We start from the raw sequence: 22457 nt of genomic DNA on the forward strand, positions 1-22457 counted from the left end.
TATTTACTGCTTTAATTTGCTTSTTAATCTAAAAGAAAGGGCTCTGTTTGGTCTGAAGCTCAAGTCTCTGGTGGAGCTTCATGGACAGGAGCAAGAGAAGTGCCAAGGAAGCGCTAAACAGCTTTCCAGGGCTGTGCCATCTCCAGTGCGTCTGTGCAAGAGCTTATGCAGGTCCCTTAGTGCTGTGGGGATATTCCACTGGACACGTGTCGCCTTTGGTTTCCATTACACCATGAGCATGTGTCTGCCTTCAGCCAGCACCGTCTCATAGCTCTTCAGCAGGTCCCAGGCATCTGCTGCTGCCTTGGGTGGTGCCTGGAGCACACGCCCACAAGGATGGAGAGCACAGTGTGCCAGGGCTTCCACTGCACGTCCAAGAGCAGGACATCCAAAATGCAGGCCCGCCACGCGCCTGACATGCTCGTGCTCCGAGCAGCTCCAGCTTTGGCTTGAGCTGTGACCCTGCCCTGGAAGCCCCCGTCAGGACATGGCCACGTTGGGGTCCGAACGTGCTCGGGTGCAGCCGGGYGAGGAACCCAAGTGCCGCTGTGCAGGCACCCACGCCAGGAGGTGCTGCCCGGATCCGGCCTCCAGCTGCCAGCGTGGTGTCCATCGGCAGGGTGCGAGGCAGCAGCTCCAGGGTGGCTTTTCCCCTGCRCTGACCGAGTGGCATCCCAAGGAGGTGGCCAATGTCCCACCGGGCCTTTCACTTCTCTTAGGAAATCCTCACTTGGCCAGTCACTTCAGCACGAACTGCAGGAAGGGGCAGGTAGCAGAGTATGAGATCACACCAAACCTATCACACTGCCTKTCTTGGGCAGAACAGTGAAATAAATTTCAATCAGTAAGTCAGATAACTTCAGATTCAACTGCAGATTCTGTGTGCGTGGTGTGTTGAGCTCTCCCTATGATGTTTTTATCAAGAGCTCAGCAGTGACATTGTTTGTGTCTTCAGTTTCATAGTTTTCCTGTTTTACTTTCTGCACTAACCAAGTGGTAGACACTGTTCTTTGATAACTCCAAAGGCAGCTGCTTTTYTCCAGACTTCTCTTTTTACCATTATGCACCTTTTTGAGTGGATCTCCAAGGTCTTCAGGAAGCACAAGTCTGCAAGTCTGTATTAGGAAGCAGGAGGGGGGTCTAACACAGCAGTGCCTCGTGTTGGCTCTTACTACATGAAGCCCATGAAGACCCCCGAAACAATTCCATGTGTGGGAAAGGAGGCTCCAATTTCATGGAATCATGCATCATGGCCTGGTTTCATGATGAAGTTGGGTGCTGGTGAACATCCTGTTTCTGACAAAAAAATCTCTTGCCAAAGGTAAGTTTGTGGGAGCCCCAGAAACAAAAACCCTGGTGGCTTTATTTTATTTAAGATTGAGCCTCAGCACAAGGGCTCAGTGAAGAAGCCATGGCTGGTGTCAGTGGTGATTAGAAAGTGATGATGTTTCTGGGGCTGGGAATTCAGTTGCTGCCAAGATACCTCCCTAGGATGGGAGCCTTTGTGGCAGCTGGCGAGCAGCCCTTTCCCTTCAGAATAACGCGTTACTCCTGCTGTCCTGGTGGGCAGAGGAAAACCTGCTCGAGAGGGGGCATTCCAGGGATTTCTCTAGCAGAAACCAACTATTTTATCTCGTATTTTTTAGATCAAACATTGGCTTCTCTGCCCTGGGCAGACAGCTGAAGCTCCYTGTGCCCACAGAGGTGATTCATGTACTAGTGCCCCTCTCCCACCGCAGCCACACAGCGGTGATGCTTTAACAGCAGCTGCCCGTGGYGGCTGCAGCTCAACCCGCGAACTTACCTGGCCCTCTCGCAGCCACTCAGCACGCTGACAAACCAGCCTCTTGCTTCTTCACACCCCTGGTTCAGTCACGTTGCAGGCGCTGCTCACAAACCACATCCTTCAGCTGCAGAAGGAGCTGCGCTCGCCGCTCGCCTGCCCCGTGTCGCCGCGAGCAGGAGGCGCCGCTGACGGCGACAGGGCCTGGCCCAAACCGAAGGGGCTCTGACGTCGCTGGAGAAGCAGCTGGAGGCAGGAGGGCTCCCTGTGCCCCGCCAAACACAGCCCAGTGTTATCCCTGGTGTATGGCCTGGCATCACCTCGCTGTGCTCTGCTTGGAGGGAGTCTAAATATCCTGCCGGGGACATAAGGTGGGAAATTCCCTTGTGTGAGCGTAAATGGAGCAGGAGGAAGCACATTCTCTGGCTCCCCACAAGAACAAATAGGCCTCGTGTAAACACCCATTGCRTGTTGCAGAACGACATCAGGCACGATTGCTGCCAGCCCTCTCTTCCAGCAACTCAATAGGCTTTGGTATTTATATACAGGCCTTACGGTTGAGCATGCATCAGCAGAAAGACACATTTATTAATCCTCTAATAAACATTGGGCCTTATTGACTTTTATGTCACTCGCAGATTTTTTTTTTCCTGTCATGCTTAAAGTAAGTTAAACCAAGAGTGAATAATCTTTGAACAGAACAAGCAATATGCTCAAGGCTACAATCAGCAGTATTTTACCTACTTCACTTGATCGAGCTGACGTTTAAGCAGAGCGCTGCATTCTCCTCAGCAGTGCAGTAGGTAACGGTCCGTGACTCCAGCGGCTACAGCGCAGGGGCTCCGAGCACAGGTCAGCAAGGGAGAGAGCAGGAAATGGGCTGAGGAATTGGAGCTAGGCCAGAGTTTGAGCCATACTCTTCCTGAAATGATGGAGTCATATAATAAAATAAATAAATAAATAAATAAATAAATAAATAAATAAATAAATAAAAGCTGATCTACAGTCTGCTTATAGGAGAATCATGATTCCCAGTGATTTATGGATCCTGGTAAGAGGAAGGTTAAATTTCAAATGCAGTGTAACATAAAAGAAGCTATTTTTCCATGTAAAGGAACACTTTAATAGAAGTGAGTACAAATAAAATTCTTCAGACATGACCTTGCTGTGGAAATACCGTCCTTTCATATTTTCYAGCTCAGGACGTGCTCCTGCATTGCACAAGGGCATCGCTTTGCATTTAAAACAGACATTTCTTGCTTCTCCTGCCCAGCATTCTCAGGAATCCACCCAGTATCAGCGCTGCCGTAGCGACAGCAAATGGGTCTGAGCTGCGGGTGATTTACCTGGGCAGAGGAGATGCAGTGACCCCTGTTATTACTCATTTATTGCCCTAAACAGAAGCCTGGTCTCGCTGCTCGCCCATCTCGGGCTCCCCTGCTAAAGCTGGTGCCGTGAGAGCAGCAGCAGTGGAGCCCGGTGGGTTCTCGGCCTCCCTTTTTCTCCTTCCAGGCTGATCTGCTTCCACTCTCCCTACACTGTGAACAGAGCTCACGTCTACTGCAAAAACTGGCTACAATAGATCAGGAAAATGTGGCCATGGTGCAGCAGGCAGACGTGCAGGCTAGAGAGACAGGAGAGGAGATGGTGCTGGCTGATGTTCATCCACAGCAGGAACTGAAGCTGCGGCTCCTTTTCCCTCGCTCTGTGGTGTGAGATGGCTGTGCCGGTTCCGGTCCCTTTATTTGTGGATATCCCAGCACAGGCACCGGCGCTGGTGGTGTCACACACAGGCTGTGGGAGACGGAAAGCGCCTGGATTGTGGATCTGGATTGGGGATCCACACGGAGCAGCCAGTGTGACAGGCTCCGCTTCGGAGCAGGCCCGCTCAGTTCCCTGGGAGGGGAACCCGAAGGCTGAGTGCAGAGTTGGGGACTTCCCTGTCTGAGAATAYCCCTGTCTGTGAATATTCCTGATGCAAAAAAACAAAACAAAACATCCCATGTGAACACACACCTTCAGTGCTGAGCCCATTTTTGAGGGGAATATACCATGTTCTGGCTGCCCTCAGTCATGCACCTCGCCGCTCACTGCCTTCATGCGGCACCTTTGGAGAAAACCCCACTYGCCTCAACACTGTCCTTCTTCAGAAAAGGAAAATGTCAGAAAAATAATGAAACAGGGTAAAAGCATCTTTTAATCAAAATAAGCCAAGTCCGTAACAGATGCAAATCTTTCAGCACTTCAGCACTTYATTGTCTAGAAACAAAGACTGTGTCATAATTCAGCATGATCTTCCAACATACTCACGCTCATATCTCGGGGGCTTCACTGGGAAATGGACCTAAATTATGTGCCACATCCCCAAAGCTACTGAGTTTTGTATTTGTTGTGAAAATAATGGAAGTCCCAACACTGCCAGTGAATACAGGAAGCTAATTTCACTGATCATCTCCGTCCTTCATGTGGCATCATGCCGTACCATGTGTTTCATTTGCAAAATGGGAACACACAAGTTTTCCTCTGTGAGAAATATTTGGGGTTTTTTTTTGGTTTTTTTTTTTTTTTTTTTGTTTGTTTGTTTTGCAGCAAGACAAAGACATTTTGCACTTCCCAATGGCCCAAGCACTGCGCTAAACCAGAGCAGTCGGAGGCTGCGGGCAGCAAATTCTTCACTCCAGTTCCCTTCTCTATGCAGCAGGTAGCTGGGCCAGCCCCTGCTTGCCTGCCCTCCTTTTGACTCCTTGGCTTTTCAGCTACTGGCTTCAGAGGGCCCTGGCTGCAAAAGGAGAGTTCAAGGTGCTTTTATCCAACCTAACCTGTAGTCTCTTGGTCACATTACTCTCCAGAGATGGGAGATTTAGATGGGAGCCAATGGACACCTGCATCTCGGAGGAATGAACCTTTGGACACATCYTTCCCAGTGCTACAGTGATGTGCTGCATAGAAAGCTCTGTCTGCATGTGAGGAAGAACTTCTTTCCTGTGAGGGTGACAGAGCCCTGGAACAGGCTGCCCAGGGAGGCCGTGGAGTCTCCTTCTCTGGAGATCTTCCAAACCCGCCTGGCTGCCACCCTGTGCCCCGTGCYCTGGGTGTCCCTGCTGGAGCAGGGGAGGTTGGACTGGGTGATCTCTAGAGGTCCCTTCCAACCTCAACCATCCTGTGATTCTGTGATGGTCTGTGCCAAGTGCATGTACTGTGTGTTCCAGGGATAAGAACACAGGCCTTATGAGGAGCGGCTGAGGGAGCTCCTCGTAATAATGGTTATTTAGTCTGTAGAAGAGGAGGCCTGGGGGAGGCCTTGTCACTCTCTACAGCTCCTTGAAAGGAGGCTGCAGTGAGACAGGGGCCGAGCTCTACACCAGAGTAACTTCCAAAAACAGGACAAGAGGAGATGGCCTCGAGTTGCATCAGGGGAGGTTCAGGTTAGACATTAGGAAGAATTTCTACACAAAAAGAGTAGTCAAGCACTGGAAGAGGCTGCCCAGGGAAGTGGTGGAGTCACCATCCCTGGCACTGTTCAAGAAACGTGTAGATGAGGTGCTTGGGGACATAGTTTATGGTTGGACTCAATGATCTTAAAGGTCTTTTCMTTTGAACCATAATGATCCCATGATTCTGTGACATCCACCAGTAGACTTGGGCCCTGGCTTACAGGCACCACAGCGTTCTGCACTGCCGTTCCCCTACCTTCTTTTGAAGAAACCGTTCTTCCACAGGGCCTGACCACCCCATGGAGCTGTACTGCTCTGTCCACACTCTACTTACTGCAAAGCTTTCGACTGCTGCAGGGTTTACTTCATTATAGGGGCCTCCTGCACGCGTTCCTGCGCAGGCTGCAGGAAGGCATGTTGAAGCTTTGGGCAGACCCATCAATAGCACCCGATGCACAACGTGTCAGCCGATACTATTCAAGTCTTGATCATGGCCAACCTGAAGCCAGGCCCCTTATCTGCAGACCATATTCGGGATGGGAAATCCAGCACAGGGTGAGGAATGCTGAGCCCATCCCCACCATCGTGCAAGCCAGGGGGACCCACAGATGCCCAGATCCATGAAGGATCTTATCAGGGAAGCCAGGATCCTCCCCCCTTCCACCTTGAGCTGCTGTTTGGGAGGTTTGGTGGTTGGTGGGTTTACAGACTTGGGAGCAAATCGTGCTGGAGACTTCACAGCTCCCTTTTCTCCAGTAATCCCTTGGACTCTCAGTGTGGCATCGTGATGAGAGAAGAGACAGACCTTCCTATGGCCCAGTCAGCTCTTGCGGCACTTGCTAAATCTGCTCAGTAGGAAATCCTCCAGTTCAGCTCAGATAAACACTCAGGCCAGAAAAGGAGAACAAATTAGCATTTAAAAATATGTTAATTAAAAATGCATAAAAAAATAAATCAGGCATTTGAGCAAAATACTGCTTAGTGTTCCTGTCCTCTCCTGCTTATGACTGGTTCATGCACCCTATGGAGATGTGAACCTAAAACATACTAAATATCAAGACTGTTAAAATTCTTCATTGGAATTTTAATTATCCCTGTATCCCTTTTCAGTGACATAGGAGAATGTATGAGATTGCCATTGTATAGTTTGTATAGCTACCACTACATTTTTGCTTTTTTAACTTTTTTTTTTCCCCAAAATAATGCATTTCCCCACTGTATCACCTCCCAAAATTGTACAGGACAAAATACTTCCAGAGTTAGCTTGAAGCATAACCTATTTTTTCCAGATGATCCCTATTTGCAGCCTCASAACATTGGCCAACGTGGTCTCAGAAGGCTGAGCTGAAGTAAACAACATGTCGAAATGTATTTAGTGAATTATCATGCAAACCACTGAAAAACTTAAAAAGAGAGAGGAAAAAAGATTTCTTGGTTGGGCAGTGTTTTCATGATTTTTTTTAAAATATGTCACTATCAGAAAAAATAGGTATTAAAAGGCCTGTTTGGTCAGCCTGGGCCTCATCATCTCTCCTGGGTCTGGATATAGTTCTTCTTAAGATAAGTGTAATTGTGAGTACTTCTATCTAATCAGGGTTTAAATGCTCCATAGAGAAAGGTGTGCGCTCCCACCTTTGAAGAAGGACTCCACAAACTACCGCATCTCACTGTCTCATGTAATTATCTGAACACTCATTTTGCAAATTAGGATGTGCAATCATAAGGATGGGAAGTCATTTTGAGGTGTCAAAGCGTGTGTAGCACTGCTCAGGGCACAAGTTTTCCTATCTACCCCTTCTTCCTCTAACCACGTAAGAGGAATCYGGCACAAACACCATTAACACAGTGCAGCAAAAATTACAAGAATGGAAKTAGGTCTCTCACTTGACTTACTGGAAATGCAGTTTGGCCTGGAGAAATTGTATGTATTTTCACAGAATCACARGCTGGTTGAGGTTGGAAGGGACCTCTAGGGATCATCCAGTCCAACCCCCTGCTCCAGCAGGGACASCCAGRGCACGGGGCACAGGGTGGCAGCCAGGCGGGTTTGGAAGATCTCCAGAGAAGGAGACTCCACAACCTCCCTGGGCAGCCTGTTCCAGGGTTCTGTCACCCTCACAGTAAAGAAGCTCTTCCTCACATGGAGATGGAACTGCCTGTGCTTCAACTTATACCTATTGCCCCTTGTCCTGTCACTGGCCACCACTGAGAAGAGCTTGGTCCCTTCCTCCCGACATTCTCTCCTTGTGTACTTATATACGTTAATCATATCCCCTCTCAGCCTTCTCTTCTCCAGAGAAAACAGGCCCAACTCACTCAGTCTCTTCTTGTACGATAGATGTTCCATTCCCTTAATCATCTGGGTTGCTCTCCGCTGGACCCTTCTAGAGCCATTTTCCTATGGGTCCCTGTTTGATACGGTTTTACTGAACTGCAAGGCAGGTGACGTGCCAGCCGTGTAGTCTTGCCACCTTCRTAACATTTTACTGTGGTAGGAAGATGGAGAAACTGGCCAAGGCACCAGAGCTGGGAGCGGAGATCTCAGCTCTGGGCTTCCTACCCAGGCCTTGCGAGGCAGAGCATCGCGGTGCCGGCCGCAGCGTGGGTTCAAAGCTACCATCAGACTTGTAAACCAAGATATAAATCCTCATTCTGGGAAAAGAAAGCAGCTTGTTGTTTGGATGAGCAATGCCTCTGTGCTAATAGGCTTCTACGATGTTTGCTTGAGGGGTGAATAAGGCATTAGAGCTTTGACCTTCTMGCAAATGCCATCTACTTTTCATCCAGCTATTCCTGTGGTGAGTGCAGCAATCTGTGCTTGGCTGCAAGTGTATCTGTCAAAAATGCTTCTGATTACCTCAGAGGGCAGAAAAGTCCCTATTCTCGTGGAAATTTGTTCTTCCCTTTGTTTTGGTTTGCAGCTTGTTTTTGAAGCTTGGCAAAAGTTATGATCACAGATGATAAAAATCTGTTTTAAGCAGCAACCACTTGCACTGCTCTATCGCAGAGGCTCAGTAACCTGCCTGAGAATGGTGTGATGGTCTCATAGTGGTATGGTCGGTATCATCAAGAAAAMAACAGCCCCACTTTCAACAACATGTAGCAATAACGAGTTGCCTCTCGAAGGGATCTCAGTGGATAGCACTGCCTGTGTTTGTAGGACCAACTATCCTAAATTTTGAAGATTCAAACAACCCATGCCAGGTTGCTTAAAACTAAATTACCTTTTAATTGCAAGATTCTGCTTCTCTCCATGAATCAGTGACCGGGCTGAATCTGAAGGGAATCCAGAGCAGAGATGGGAAGGGAAGTACAGTCGGATCCTAAAAGCTGCCAGACAATTGTGAAGGGAACGATGAATATTTTTGTCATTCTTCTTTGGAGAAACAGGTTTGCAAGGAGAACTTTCAAGAACATGGATGTGCTCGGCAAGAAGCCAGCTTGTACAAAGAGAGGCTTTTATTCTGCAGAACTTATGCATATGTTTAACATGAAAYGGAGCAAGCCAAGAGCTTCAAATCCAGCACACATGCGCTGCCCTTGCGGGCAGCGGGACTCTGCAGACGGCAGAGGCTGAGCACATCCATMGTGTTTAACAGGATCAGTACCACAAGGATCATAGTTGCAGGAACAGTTCATTTCAATGCACCAAATCAAGCCAAAGACTTCACAGATTCTGAAATGTTTTGTGTTGAGTCTATGCAGTAATTACCTACACTGGATACTGGATAATTCCTGCACCTCTGCCCTGTTAGGCACATTTATGATGTCCATTAGGAATGAAAACCTCTTAAAGAAAGAATATCKTTGGGGAAAAAATAAACCTCAGAAGAGGCAAGGGAAGTAATTTCTGTAGGATGCATGAAAGCAGCTTACTCAGCTTCTGTTTGTTGTGTTTTTTCCCAAGACAGTGGAATGCTCTCACACTTTACGCTGCTTCTGACATTTCTCAGATGTTGAAGCACTGCAAGGCGAGATTGGAAGCTGCAAAGGCACTTAAGTGGTTTAAGTGAGAGTTAGTCAACTAACTACTTAGAGCGTCTGGGCATGCGTGTCCCACCCCCTCGTACACAAAGGCAGAACACGGACTAGAGATCAAGTTTCTCAAAATTTAAGGTGCCTCGCAAGGCAGGCTGCCCGCCCCACTTGGCTAATGGAAAATTTTCCAGGTTTTAATGGCCTTACCTAAAGGGCTGCAGTTGCCGCTCGAGACGGGRATAATTCCAGTATAGAGGAATGGGACTCAATCATATGTGACTATGTCCAGCCATACATACTTCCATCTGTGGCAACGAGAGAATGAGCTGTCACTGAAATCTGAGTATTTGCCRTGCAGACAATAACAGTAACTCAATCAAAATCACCCTCTGACCTCTTGTGTGTCCAAGCTTGCCAGGTTCTGTCTTCGCCGGCGCAGACGGGTTTCGGACCAGGCAGTTTGACAGGTGACTCAAGGTAATTTCGCCAGAGCTGAGCACCAACTCGCTGTTGCTCGTGGCTATAGGAACTCAGATGCTTTAAGGCGCTTGCTTTAAAGCTGCTCTTTGCAGATAACGTTATCAGCGAATTCAGTAGTAAGTAAAGAATCACGTAGAGCACTCGTGCCGCTGCCTTAGGCTTTAGCGTTACATCCCGTCGAGGGGATGGAGAGGGAGCTGTGGCAGGAGCTGCAGCCGGCGGCGGCACCGCGCGCTCCAGCAGCCCGTGTTTTCCCGTGCTGCCACCCCTTTGCTGCTGTAGTGCTCGCATGGAAAAAATACAGGTATTTTTCCCTAACAATTCCCTACAGATTTCCTATAGCAATGTGTGGGGCTGCCGGTGCCTCTGCTATTTAGCTGCATTGCAGTAAATAGATTGGCAATGGGGAAGTCCGTGTGTGCGACTGCTAAGGGCGGCTCTGGTTGAGGTAGAGACTCCTTCTAGGTGGAGGGAAGGGGAAAGGATGGGAAAGGSGGCTGCAGAAGATGCAGGTTTACTTCTTGTGCAAAAGACTTGAGAAACTTAAGTAATTCCCGAAGGCAGCTCTGGGGTCATTTAGCCTGATTTAGGAGATGTAAATGATCTTTTGCACTGTGCCCCTTTTCGCCAGCAAGCTGATGAACGCGAGTCCACGACAAAATAACGAGTCCACAACGCTTATATTTTGCAAAAACAGGGAGTATTCCCAGAGATAAAAGTATCTAAGCTCTCAGGCAGCCAATTTACAGCCATTTTGGCAGGAGACACCTCTGAAACAATGTGCACAACACCCTAAAGCGTCTCAGACGTTTCAGAGGGCTGTGAAATTCTTTTCCTGTAACAAAATCAGTCCCGCTATACCATGATCTCCGAAGACAGGAGTTACATAACGCTCCCAACGCGCTTAGTGCACACACTTTTATCGAGGTCAGACGCTGGGGTCTCCTGCAGGGAGCAGCGAGGCCGCCCCGGGGTGTGTGGGGGGCGGCTCAGTGCGCAGGCGCGCGGGCGCTCGCGGCGCTGAGGCCGCCGCACTTCATCGCACCAGTGGCCGCTCCGCGGGGCGGCCCCCGCCCCCATCCGCCGGCCCGCCGTGTGGGCGTGGCCTACGCTTCATTTGCATGTCWCCCACTCCATTGGACGGTTGAAGTCACGCCCCCAGACTCTGGCCCTGCCCCCAGCTCCAAGGCTGCCCAGAGACGCGGCCGGCACCGCCCCCCGCGCCCGCCCCTGGCTCCGAGGCTGCCCGGAGATGGGAGCCGCGGAGGGCGCCGGCGATTGGTGGACGCGCCGCGGCGCCGTTCATTGGCCGGGCGGTGCGGCGGGGGGCGTGGCGCGGCGCGCCGATTGGCGGAGCGCGGGGGGGTGTGCGCGGGGACGCGGCCCCGAGCGCGGTGCCGGGGCAGCGGCCGCGGGATGGGGGCGGCCGGCGGCGCGCGCTGCTGAGCGGAGCGGAGCGGAGCGGAGCGGAGCGGAGCCTCCTGCCGCCTCCTGCCGCCGCGGCTGCCACCCCCGCCCCCGCCACCACCACCGCGGCTGCTCCGCCGCTCTCGGCCCGGCCCGGCCCGGCCCTGCGAGCGCCGCGCTCCGGGCACCATGAACAGGCTGAGCGCCGCTCCCATCGGCGGCGGCAGCGCCGCCTCCGCCGCCGGCCAGTACCGGGTGTGCGGCAACTGCCGGAAGGTGCCCAGAAAGGTACCGGCCCGGAGAGGGGGCGTGACGGGACCGCGGGGAGCGACAGCGGCGGCGGGGATCTGGGAGGAGAGGAGCTGGGGACACGGGCAGGGAATGGCGCTGGGGGCACTCACGGGGCCGGGGGGGCAGCGGGCTGGTGCTGCCGGTGCCCCCGGGGCACCCAGGGCCCGTCCGCGGCGAGGGGCGCCGGGAAGTTTGTCCGCCCGCGGGTCCCGAGAAGCCGTCCCCGCCGGGCCCTGTGCTCCGCAGTCATCACTGCGAGCAGTACGTATAGCTGTGTGTATATATATATATATATGTGTGTGTGTGTAGGGCGGGCGGGCTGCGGGCAGCCCCGCTCGCCTCCTGCGCAGCCCGGCGCGCTGGCCGAGGTGCTTTTTGTTTGTCCAGTGCAAATGAATTAAAACTGCTGAGCTGGGCAGCGGCGCCGAGCGCCTCGCACCCTGCAGCGCCCTTTTATTATCCTTACTGCATTTAATTCAGCCTCTCCCGGCCCGTTTTTCACCAGGTTTCTTCTTGCACGCGCTAAGAAAGCCTGTAAGTCAATGAGCTCAAATATTTGCGCTCTTTGTCCAAAAACTGTTTTTCTTCCTCTGTGGGTCAGGCCAAGTGCCAATCAAAGTTGTTTTTCAAGCCTCTCTTCCCTGCAGTAGGGCTGCTTCTCTTTTTTTTTTTCTTCTTTTTTTTTAAAAAAAAGGGGTTTGGTTTTGGGAAAGGAGGTGTGTATTTAGGAGAGGGGGGAGGAGAAACACCGAAGATCGCGCCGAGAGAGAAATAAATCTTAAAAAATCCGTGTTTCTAGAGTATTTTAGTGGAAACGCAATCTTATTGAACGTGCGCGCTTGGTATGTGCAGTTATTTTTTCCATAAACTCTTGGATCATGTTACAGCTGATACTCGGTGCTCGGCTCCTAGCTCGGCTTGCAGGCAGTGGAGTGGAGCGAGAAACGAGAAACGCGTCGGCGCCGGCGCGTTTTTAACCGCTTCCTCGCGGGCTCCTTCCCCACGGTAACCTGCTGCCCAGGAAAACAGCCCCTGGGAGGGAAGTTCCCTGGGGTTGAAGCCTCAGGCGGCCTYGGACTCCACGTCTGTGTAAGGACASAGCAGTCGGCAGGGCCGGATCCGGCTGGGAGAAGGCTGGGATGGAGCTGYCCCTGCCCTGCCAAAGCATCGCAGGGGGTTGTTGACAAATAAGCAGGGTCTTGGCAGCAGTTTTATGCTTAAAACTAAGTTTAAACTATTTAAATTTAGCAAGCTGTAGGCTCGTCCTGCTGCGTAGGTCTTTGGGTATTTATTTATCTATTGGTAAACCTCCTTAATACCAGCAAGAGAGTGGGGGAGACAGGAAAAAATATATATGTATCTATGTGTCTGTGTGTATATACCTATATATATATAWAAWAYAYAYAYATATRTRTRTRTAWMAYATATGTATTTACACACACGTACACATTACACACATATATACTGTATACATATATTATACATACACATATATGTATATACACACACAGATACACACTATATGCTCTGTTGGTGACAGGAAACTTGCTGGATTGGGTGTTTTTCCAGCGATTACAGGGAGGATGGTGGTTCCGAGGTGCTGGGTCGGGAGCTCCGTGGCYGCAGTGGGAAGGGGGCTCAGCCCCATCCTGGCCTCTCCATTGTGGCCAGTTAGGTTGGTTAAAACTGAAGGGAAAATSGAGCTGCTGCTGGTGAGGCCGAGACAAACTCTTCCCATAGAGGTATTTGGGGCTTGTGTTGGTTGGCGGGTGACTTGGTTGCATCTTTTCTTGGTCTGGAGAATAAAGGTAGAAGTACAAAGCTTCTGGCTGCATGTGCCATCATTTAAAAGTTGGTGTAATAAAACTGCTGTAAATTTGGACCTCTTGCATTTTGTTGGCAAGCGTGCAAGTAGAGAACGGGGAGGGGAAGAGAAGAGAGAAAAAAGGGTTTGGTGGAAGTGGGATGCAAATTTGACCTGAGTCTCGGTGTAATAATCTTCAGATAAGTGCTGCCTCATCTGTTCTTTTGATGGTGTTTTTTTTCTTAAGGCTCATGTGATAATATGCTGGAAAACTAATTGGCCTTTAAAGATTTTGAATCTCTTCTGCCCTCCTCAGTTTTAAGGCTTCATTTCAGACTCCCGGCATGCTGGTAAACAGCTCGCTGTTCAGCTAGTGCTGTCGTCAGGAGTCAATGGGAAGAAAACCAAGCCTTGCACCCGGTGGCATGAAATGAGCTGCAGAAATGGACCTCAGAGCAGCCCAGTGGGTCGGGAGCCCCCGGGGGTCTGGGGAGACTTCTGCTCTGCAGGAGAAGAAAAACTAGCTGCTGCACTTGAGGTCTCAGTTCGTTTTAATTTAAGCAAAGTTATGTTTTATTGCGAGAAGGTCTGTTAGGATGGTGTTAGAAACTCACTGAACATCCCCCTCATTAAATTTGCCTAAGAGGAAGGTCTTTTTTATTCAAAAGATAAGACATTTCCGGCCATATTTATTGTTAGGGGACGCTTTAAATAACTAGATAAATCTGCAGAACAATTGCTGCTAATCATAAGGGCTTAGATATTCATAGATAAGAGCACTGGATTATTTTTTAATTAAGTAATGGCATCCAGTAATAGATGATGCTGCTTCAGATTTTTGTGAGCATCTTGCAAAAACCAAGTGAAGGTGACGTCTTGCTTCCATGTGAGATAATGGAAGGGTGACCCATGCTAGACCAGATGTTGGTATTCAATGGACTTTCCATTGCCAGAAGTAGAAGCAGGAACTTAAAATGGTTCCCGATGGCTGAGCCAAGTTTTCCGTAGAGGTCACTAAGAGGTAACTGTTGTCATTGCTGTAACCAGTGGTGGTTCTCTGGCTCCAAAGTTGGAAAATCCATCACGTGAGGGAGCTGGATAAGGAAGTCACCTGGGTTGGTGACCTTAGGGCCTCACGTCTGAGGGAGATCTGGACTGGTTTGGAATCCGCGATTATTAGACCTACAAGGAACCTGTTTCCTAAGCAAGATGGGAGGGAGTGGGAAGGAAAGAAAAGGTGCAAGTAGAGCTCAGTATAGATTTGGGCAGATGACTCTTGGGAGCATTTTTAGGAATAAGCAAAGGCCTCAGAGGATGAGTTTCCTGGTACCTCAGGAAACACAGGAGCAGGGAGAGGGTGCTGACATGTGGAGTTTGGCTGCAGGTTGGAGAACACGTGAAGTGGAAGGTTCCTCTTCATGGCAATGCAGGTGGCTGTTTGGTGAGAGTAGGATGGACCCCCAGGCGGGACCGGAGCAGATCCCGGAGTGGGTTTGATTCTGGTGAGAGGAATATGGGGGCAACAGTAAAGAAATGGTGGGGAAGCATCTTCAGGAGCATCTCTCACTGTTGGCAAGTTGGAGCTGGATTGACTCATCCTGCTGGTTTGCGGCTGTGTCCAGACTGGACTCCTGGAAGAAGCTTTCCAGGCAGGAAATCCTGCATCTAGTTCTGCCCCGTGACAGACCTGGCAAATCACCGTGATGCCATGAGAAGGAAACAGTACTGAGTATGATTGATCTAAGCAGCTTTTAATGCTTGGCCATCCCCGGGCCAGTCATCTTCTTTAGCACAAACCTCGATACTACGTGGGCTATTGCAGCAAATTCTGAAAGAAAAGTACACATACATATGAGGGGAAAAATCCCATAATATCACCAGAAATAGGTCGTGCTTCTAGATAAACAGATCTAGTTGCTTCTGTTGATCTCAGCTGGTCTTCCGCTCTTAAATCATTTCCTATAGGGTCATCTTCTAAAAGCTTTAGAAGGACAAAATCCGGATTTCATTCATTAAGCATCTGAAATAATGACAAATACTGAATTTGTTGTTTCGTTAGCAAGCCAACCGGCATTAAACTCTGGGGTTTATGAAGGCCAAGTATTTCAGATGCAGAAGGCTGAAGCACTTGGGCAAATCCACGCAGGAGAAATGAGGGGCGACCTGTGCGGCGGCGGCTGCTCTGCTGCCGTTGGGCCCGGCCGGTGCCGGCGCTGGGCGACCGGGACCTTTGGTCGGCGCGTTGGGCCGCCTCTGGTGCTCCCGTTAATTAGTAAAGGAGCTGCCTGCAGCGGAGCCCACAGCGGCCCTGCRCAAGGGCAAGGCATCGTGCTCCAGGGAGGCGGTCGTGGCTTTTTAAAGGGTCGGGTGTGAGACTAATCTGGCTTAGCGCTRTCCTGGGCCGTGATGGGAATGGGTCTTCAGGGAACACGTTCACGGGAGACACGGTGGATGGGGTCCATCCCAGGGAAGAGCAGAGTATTTCTTAGGAACCTGGGAGACTCTGAGCACCGGGCTAGCTAGAATGAGGGTGAAATTGGGGCCGTGAAATGCAGAGTTGCACCATTTGTTACTCGAATGCAGAGTTGCAGTGTGACCATTTGTTGCTGGTGGCTTTTGGTAAAGCCTTGTCCTTGGCAAGGGCAATTGAGAAGCAGCTTCGTGTCACCTGCGAGGCGGCTTCGCTTGGGGGCAACGTGGGAAGGAGGAGAAGGGGATTCAGGAAGCCAAACTGAACAGGCACGGAGATGAGCTGRTCGGATGCTTGGGAAAACAGAGTGGTTATTTTGCATGAGGAGACTAAGAGATTTTGCCTTTTCTGTTTTAATTCAGCAGAAAGAGAAAGATTTAGAGCTGTGAAGTTGTAGAAGATTTTGTGTTAGGTCTCCTGCTGTCAAAAACCTACCTACTTTTAAGAAAGAAAAATATGTGAGGGTTGTTAAATAAGGCAGTGCCTGCAATAGCACGAGCCGGGACATGGTGAGGTCATGTTCAAAAAAAACTTATATTTTTTCTTTATTGTGCTCTGTGTGGGTAAGAAAGCAGCCCAAAAAGTGAACTAAAAAGGTCTGGTGTCAGGTGTCCTAAGTCTGTTTAAGGTAAAATGTGTCACCGTGAGGCCTGAAGGTCATCAGAGATGCCCATACCAGTTCTGCAGAATTCCAGGTCCCCTTCAGGGAAGTCCCAGCTTCTTAAAAGAAATTTAGCCTGAATATATGTGAGATATAGTAGCTATATCTGCTTGAAGAAATACCCCGTCTTTTCAAAGTGCAGCAGCTCCGTGTTATCAAGCTGCATAGCATATTTTACTTTAGAAATCCTGCTATCAAAGTTGACTGCCAGAGACAATGTTATTTTGTAAAAATGAAATACTGTCTYCTGTCCTTTTCACCACTTCTATTAACAGAGAAGTCTTGTTGCTCTGTGCTCTTAACTTACGGTTGTCTAGATCGCTTAAAATCTCTAGTGTGCCCTTTTCTGGAGGATTTCTGTTGATTATTTCCATACTTGAAAATGCAAACGGAACCGTTTTTATCAGTTCTAATGCTGCCAACGTTCCTTGATACTTTCTGAAGATATTTTTTACAAGAGTAAAATAAATTTCCTGAATAATATTCTTCCCTGGGAAATAACTGCAGTGAAGATAGAGTAATGACTCTGGTTCTRCCCCGGCCCATCCTCATGGGCCTCAGTAATCTCCGAGTTTTAGCCCCTGAGCTTTCTCAACAACYCTGCTGCCGCCTCCTGTGTTAGTTGTTGCCGGCGGTTGCTGCTCAGGGGTGCTGGGAGCGGGTGCTCCCGCGCTCCTCCACGTGCCTTGCATCAATGTAAAAGATTTTCCTTGAGCTGTTCGAGTCTCGACTGCTCGAGATGAGAGCACAGCAGCACTATTAAATTTTCAGTAGACYCGTAACGAGAGTGACATGAGGGAAATGAATCTCCAGTGAAGGAAAACGTTTTGTGGCGCAAGCTGTGGCGGTTAACCTTGTAGGAAGAGCACTCGTTTAGAAAAGTCACGTTTTCTAGGTCTGCCCTGAATTACAGGGAATGGGTGGAGGTTGGGAAGGATAGGAAGAAAATGGAGAMAGGGAATCGATTCAAAAGAAACCTTGATGTTTAGCATCCAGAGATGATTGGTTACGTGTCGTCATTGTCCTCTATGAGGGCTTACTATTTACTTTCAACTTATGTATATTAATACTTCAAATCTTGTCTCTTTAAATGATGTTTTGAAAACTAGACAAAATAAGTATATATGTGCACAAGTACTCGAGGGGAGAATGTAGGAAGGAAGGGGCCAAACTCTTCTTGATGGTGGCCAGTGACAGGACAAGGGGCTAGTGTGTAAGTTGAAACACAGGCAGTTCCATCTCCAGGTGAGGAGGAACTTCTTTCCTGCGAGGGTGACAGAGCCCTGGAACAGGCTGCCCAGGGAGGYTGTGGAGTCTCCTTCTCTGGAGATCTTCCCAACCCGCCTGGCTGCCACCCTGTGCCCCGKGCTCTGGGTGTCCCTGCTGGAGCAGGGGGTTGGACTAGATSATCTCTAGAGGTCCCTTCCAACCTCAACCATCCTGTGAYTCCGTGAGAAGACCATAATGTCACTCTGCCCTGGCTTTGCTTAGCCAAGGGAATTGGTCTGGATGCTTCATTATCAGATTTCCGTTTCCAGGACTGGGCAGTTGTAATGGATCACAAGTTTCCTTGGCTAGATTGAATATTTGCTCTTGTCTAAGTGGGTTGGGATAGAGGAGTGGTGGGGAGGTCGGGTCTGCATTTTCATTAGYAAAAATCATCAGGAGAGTTAATGAGAAATTGTATATCATCAGCTGTACAAAAACTCATGTTGAATAATTGTTCCTGCTTGATTTTTCTGTTCTTTGCAGGTATTCCTGTTTGTGTGCAGAAGTCATTTCTGTTGTTTTCTCAGCAACCCTACCTTGAGGCTGCACTTAATGTAGACTTTCAAGGAGCTCAATGCAGATAACTGAAATATTTTTGTTGAATGTCATTACAAGGAGATGGGAATATTCTCTTCAAACAATTTTTGCCCTGTATCAGTCAGTGCATTGYGTGAGCTAGGCATATTTCAAGGAATTTCAGGGTATTCTCTGCATGCTGTCTTGGGAAAATTAGTGATTATAGGGATGTCACGATTGAGGGATATTAATTTTAAATGTCCTCATTAACCACTACTTYCAGATTTTTATTATAGGGTGCTTCTTGGATATCAGACTTTGGATAAGTATCCAAAGGCAAAATACCAGTGCAGGTGAGAGCAACTCTGGCATGTTTAGGGTACTGAGAAACTTTGTTCTTTTAATAGAYTTATATCGGCTATTGATTTATTCAAATAACATTGTTCTCTAATTGAAATGGAGAGAAGGATGTTTTTAGGTACAGAATTTAGTGAGATGGGGGAATGATTTTGATGATTTTTGACTTAACCAGGTGCAAGCTGGGAGGGGAGCCGAAAGAGGGATAAATGATAGTACTTAGAGATTGAAATCCGTGTTCTTCATCTTTATAGATGAAGATAGCCTTAAGTCTTAGTTCTGAACTTCCTCAATTACCTGAACTAGAGGAAGATAAATAATAGATAAAACCGCCCAACTAAACATCCATTTTATCTTGTTGACTCCCTTATATTTCTGTCAAGATAAGTATTGTCTTTTGATAAACCAGCAGTAGATTTGTGTGTCRTTCGGTATTTAGCACCCAACATGTTGATTTTTGGTAACATAGTATGMGAATACCTCCAATCCCTTCCCATCTTAGTGCCTGAGGAAAAAAATAGTAATAATGGAGAGAAACACAAAATATTCCTGCTTGGGTTGCTGTGAGTACGCTGGGCCTGAGTGGGTAAACATACACTGAATTGAAAGTGAAGTTCCTTATGGTGCTGAAGAATGGACCAGCATTAAAGTCATGGCTGGAATCTTCCAGCATGTACAAATGTCAGGTTCACAGGGATGAGGGCAAGAGAAGGCTGGGAAAAATGGCCTTCTTGTAGAACCAAAGCTCTCTATCATCCTCTTCAAGTACAGGAGACTTCTGGAGAAGCAGAAGACTTCAAAGTTTGGCATTTTCACATGTTCAGAATGAGTTATTCATACATGCCATCAACATAGCTCAGTTACTGCACTTTGCAATCAAAATACCTTGTATGTGTTCTAAAGTGTTTTATAAAGGAACTTGCTTTTGATGTGAAACTGAAGGGAACTGTCAATTCCTCTAAAGGTAATTGATACTTAAAAGGATAAATGAAATTCCTCCTTAGAAAGGAGGGGAATTTACAAAAATGACTTCTCGTAACATTTTTACACACGAGGTGACATTGTGTGTGACTTCAGTAACCTGGGATTTAAGTATTTGTGCTTCTGAGCAGTAACACACAGAGTAAAGCAGAACTTAAGCCAATGACACTGAGGAAGTGCTAACGCTCTTGCTCGAAAGCATTTATAGAGCAGTATAGAACTGCTTACTTAAAACCATCTTTTATCTGTCTCTGGGCTGTTAACAGCATTTGATTTGCTCTGGCTGATACCAAGACAGAATTCAAAGCCACCATATGTTCTGTCTTTATGAATTGTGCAGTTAAAATCATTTATTAAGGCAGTATCTTAACAGCACTGAACCTAATTTAATACTGTGTGCTTGTAAATATGTCTMATATCTCCTGTTTTAGCATGTGGTGAAGGGAATACAGTTATATTATTGGCTAAATATATCTGGAGGTGGGTTGGCCATATGGTTTTAAATCTGTTTTATTTATCCCTTTTCACTTAAAAAATAAAAAAATATTCCCTAAGAGTTGATTGACATTCTTCTGCATAGAGCACCCTCATTGCTGATGAGAGGTGTGGAAATAGTAATTTGTTCTAGCATGTAGAAATTTGATTAGACCTCTAATGAAACGGAGCGCCCACACGCTGTCTAAATACTCTACCTGACACCGGCTGGATCCCCTCCAGGGCGAGGGGAGGCTCCAAAGGCTGCTCTGCTACGATATGTCTCGTGTCTTGCAAGCGACGGTTCTGCCTGCGTGCAAATCCCCAGGGGCTGCTTAGCCAGCGAGAGCGAACCTTGACCCTCCCTCAAGTCGGCCGAGGGGTTTGCTTGTCCTGCTGAGCACTCGCTGCCTTCCTGCAATAACGAGATTAGGATTACAAAGTTAAGGCAGTCGTTTATATAGAAATGCCCATACTCTGTAGCTCTGTAAATTATATAAAGTCTTAGAGTTGTTCTGCAGATACGTTTTGTGTATAAAGTAGAAGCATGCTGGTCAGRCTCACAAGCTGCTGCTGTTCTTGTATGCTGTTCTTGTTCCTTCCCCAGTTATAAAAAACAAGCAACCAAACCCTAAAACAGCACTTCAAATGTATGATGTTCATCAGTCAAYGGTTCGTTTTGACTGATGGGCTTCCTGCTCTATATACATTAGATCAACTCTARTGCATCTGAACTGGAATCTTGCAGAGCTTTTGATGCTTTCTTCATAGCTTAATCTTCTGTTATCTCTGCCACTGTGGTCTCTGTTTTTATTCTTTGTAATCTCCATATTTATAGAAATAAAGAGGGAGAGGATTAAACCAAATGAGCACCAACTCCTTTATGCCAGTTTAATGCCTCAGGAAAMTTTGGAAAATATTCCCATCTCCCTTTTCTCCCAGAAACCCCAAGCAGACTGTTCAATTACACGAGCATCTGAGCCTTGCCCACGTCATGGAGGTGGGAGAGCACAGGGTGACAGGCATTTAGAGGGYGACATGAGGCACCGCGCACGCAGAACCTGCTTGGCCATAAGTGCTCCTCACCCCAGCAATTGAAAATTCATCGCTTCACTTGAATGCCAGCGCTGCTCAAGTCTCTGGGAGAAAAAGCGTGTTGGTTGAAAAGGTCAGCTGTTAATTAAAGGCTGAAGGATCCTTCAGTCCCGGGTGCAGCTCCTGGGGGCAGGGCTTGTACCCAGGTGCTCCTTACAGGGCTCAAGCCAACTTTCATGGACAGCCTAAAAGATCAAAGTGGGAGTGGAGGTGGGAGAGAGTCTCCCCACGGATCTGCCTTTTAGCTCACTTGTGTGAAACGTGTGAGAGAAACATGTCAAGTAACTGAAGCTTCATCCAGCAGAAACCTGCAGTTTCATAGAGTCATAGAAACCTTAAGGTTGGAAGGGACCTCAGAGATCTAGTCCAAGCTCCCTGCTCAAGCCAGGGACACCTAGAGCACGGGGCACAGGGCTGCATCCAAGCGGGTTTTAAAGATCTCCAGAGAAGGAGACTACACAATCTCTCTGGGCAGCCTGTTCCAGGACTCTGTCACTCTCATTGTCAAGAAATTTTTCCTTAAGTTCCTGTGGAACTTTTGGTGCTTCAGTTTGTGGCCATTTCCTCTAGTTCTGTCAGGGGYGACCCCTGAAAAGAGCCTGCCCCCTCCTCCTCACTGCCTCCCTTGAGATATTTATACACACTGATCAGGTCCCCCCTCAGCCTTCTCTGAACAGGCCCAGCTCCCTCAGCCTTTCCTYGTAGGGTAGATGTCCCAGGCCCCTGATCRTCCTCGTTTGTTGCTGTTGGGCCTGGGTCCCTCCTCGGGGTTGAGCCATGCCCCACGTGTGCCCCTAGCTGGCGCCTGGCCCTGCTACGTGACSGATGTGGGAGCCAGGCCCTCGGCTTCAGCTGGCCCTTCCCAGGACCCTGCCCCAGCAGCCGAGCTCTGAGCGCTCTGGGGCGGAGCTGGGCCGGGCTGTGTCCACATGTGCCGAGGGAGCGGGGCTGGCACCGGACCTGGGTGCTTCACACCGAGAAAGGCCAAGAATTGCCTCACAACAGGTTATCCAAGCAGCATGTAGAATAAGTGGGGGCTTATTATTATTTCTGGAACCTGGCAGTTTGGGGTGTTTTTGTTAGGAGCAACTCTCAACCTAAAATGTCACTAAAAGGTAGTCAGAAGTTTAGCAGAAGGGTAGGCAGCAGCCTGAGTTAGGCAGTAGAGCCAGGGAAATCCGAAGTTGGAGGTGAAGTCCTGACAAAAATAACTGCATCTGGCTGCAAATAACACTTCCTGCAGAAACAGCTGCTCCCTCCCTGGACCTGTCCCGCATTTACATACAATGAGCTTGTGTAACGGGTATGAATTTTTACTTTTGGAAAATCAGCATTTCTTTGGAGCTTTGGCAGGAACAAGCGGGAGATTCTCTTCTCTTCTCTTCTCTTCTCTTCTCTTCTCTTCTCTTCTCTTCTCTTCTCTTCTCTTCTCTTCTCTTCTCTTCTCTTCTCTTCTC

General features: G+C 48.5%; 1 protein-coding gene and 1 long non-coding RNA gene across 2 annotated transcripts in view; one reads left to right on the forward strand and one right to left on the reverse strand.

Moving 5' to 3' along the window:
• Window positions 1-2110: 2110 nt before the first annotated feature.
• On the reverse strand, window positions 2111-9611 carry LOC112959013. Its single transcript, XR_003251552.1, has 4 exons — window positions 9590-9611; window positions 9403-9500; window positions 2528-2705; window positions 2111-2138 (listed from the first exon to the last, which is right to left on the reverse strand). It is a non-coding gene; the product is annotated as an uncharacterized LOC112959013 (long non-coding RNA).
• A 1717-nt stretch (window positions 9612-11328) lies between these two features.
• Window positions 11329-22457, forward strand: part of SESN3 (sestrin 3) — a 38906-nt gene continuing 27777 nt past the window's right edge. The window contains exon 1 of the mRNA XM_026052940.1: window positions 11329-11370. The gene's annotated coding sequence lies outside the window, so the exon portion shown is untranslated. The remainder of the gene's footprint in view (window positions 11371-22457) is intronic.

The sequence above is a fragment of the Nothoprocta perdicaria genome, unplaced genomic scaffold (genome assembly GCF_003342845.1).
Source record: "Nothoprocta perdicaria isolate Ctin4 unplaced genomic scaffold, notPer1 scaffold_94, whole genome shotgun sequence".
Lineage (NCBI taxonomy): Eukaryota > Metazoa > Chordata > Aves > Tinamiformes > Tinamidae > Nothoprocta > Nothoprocta perdicaria.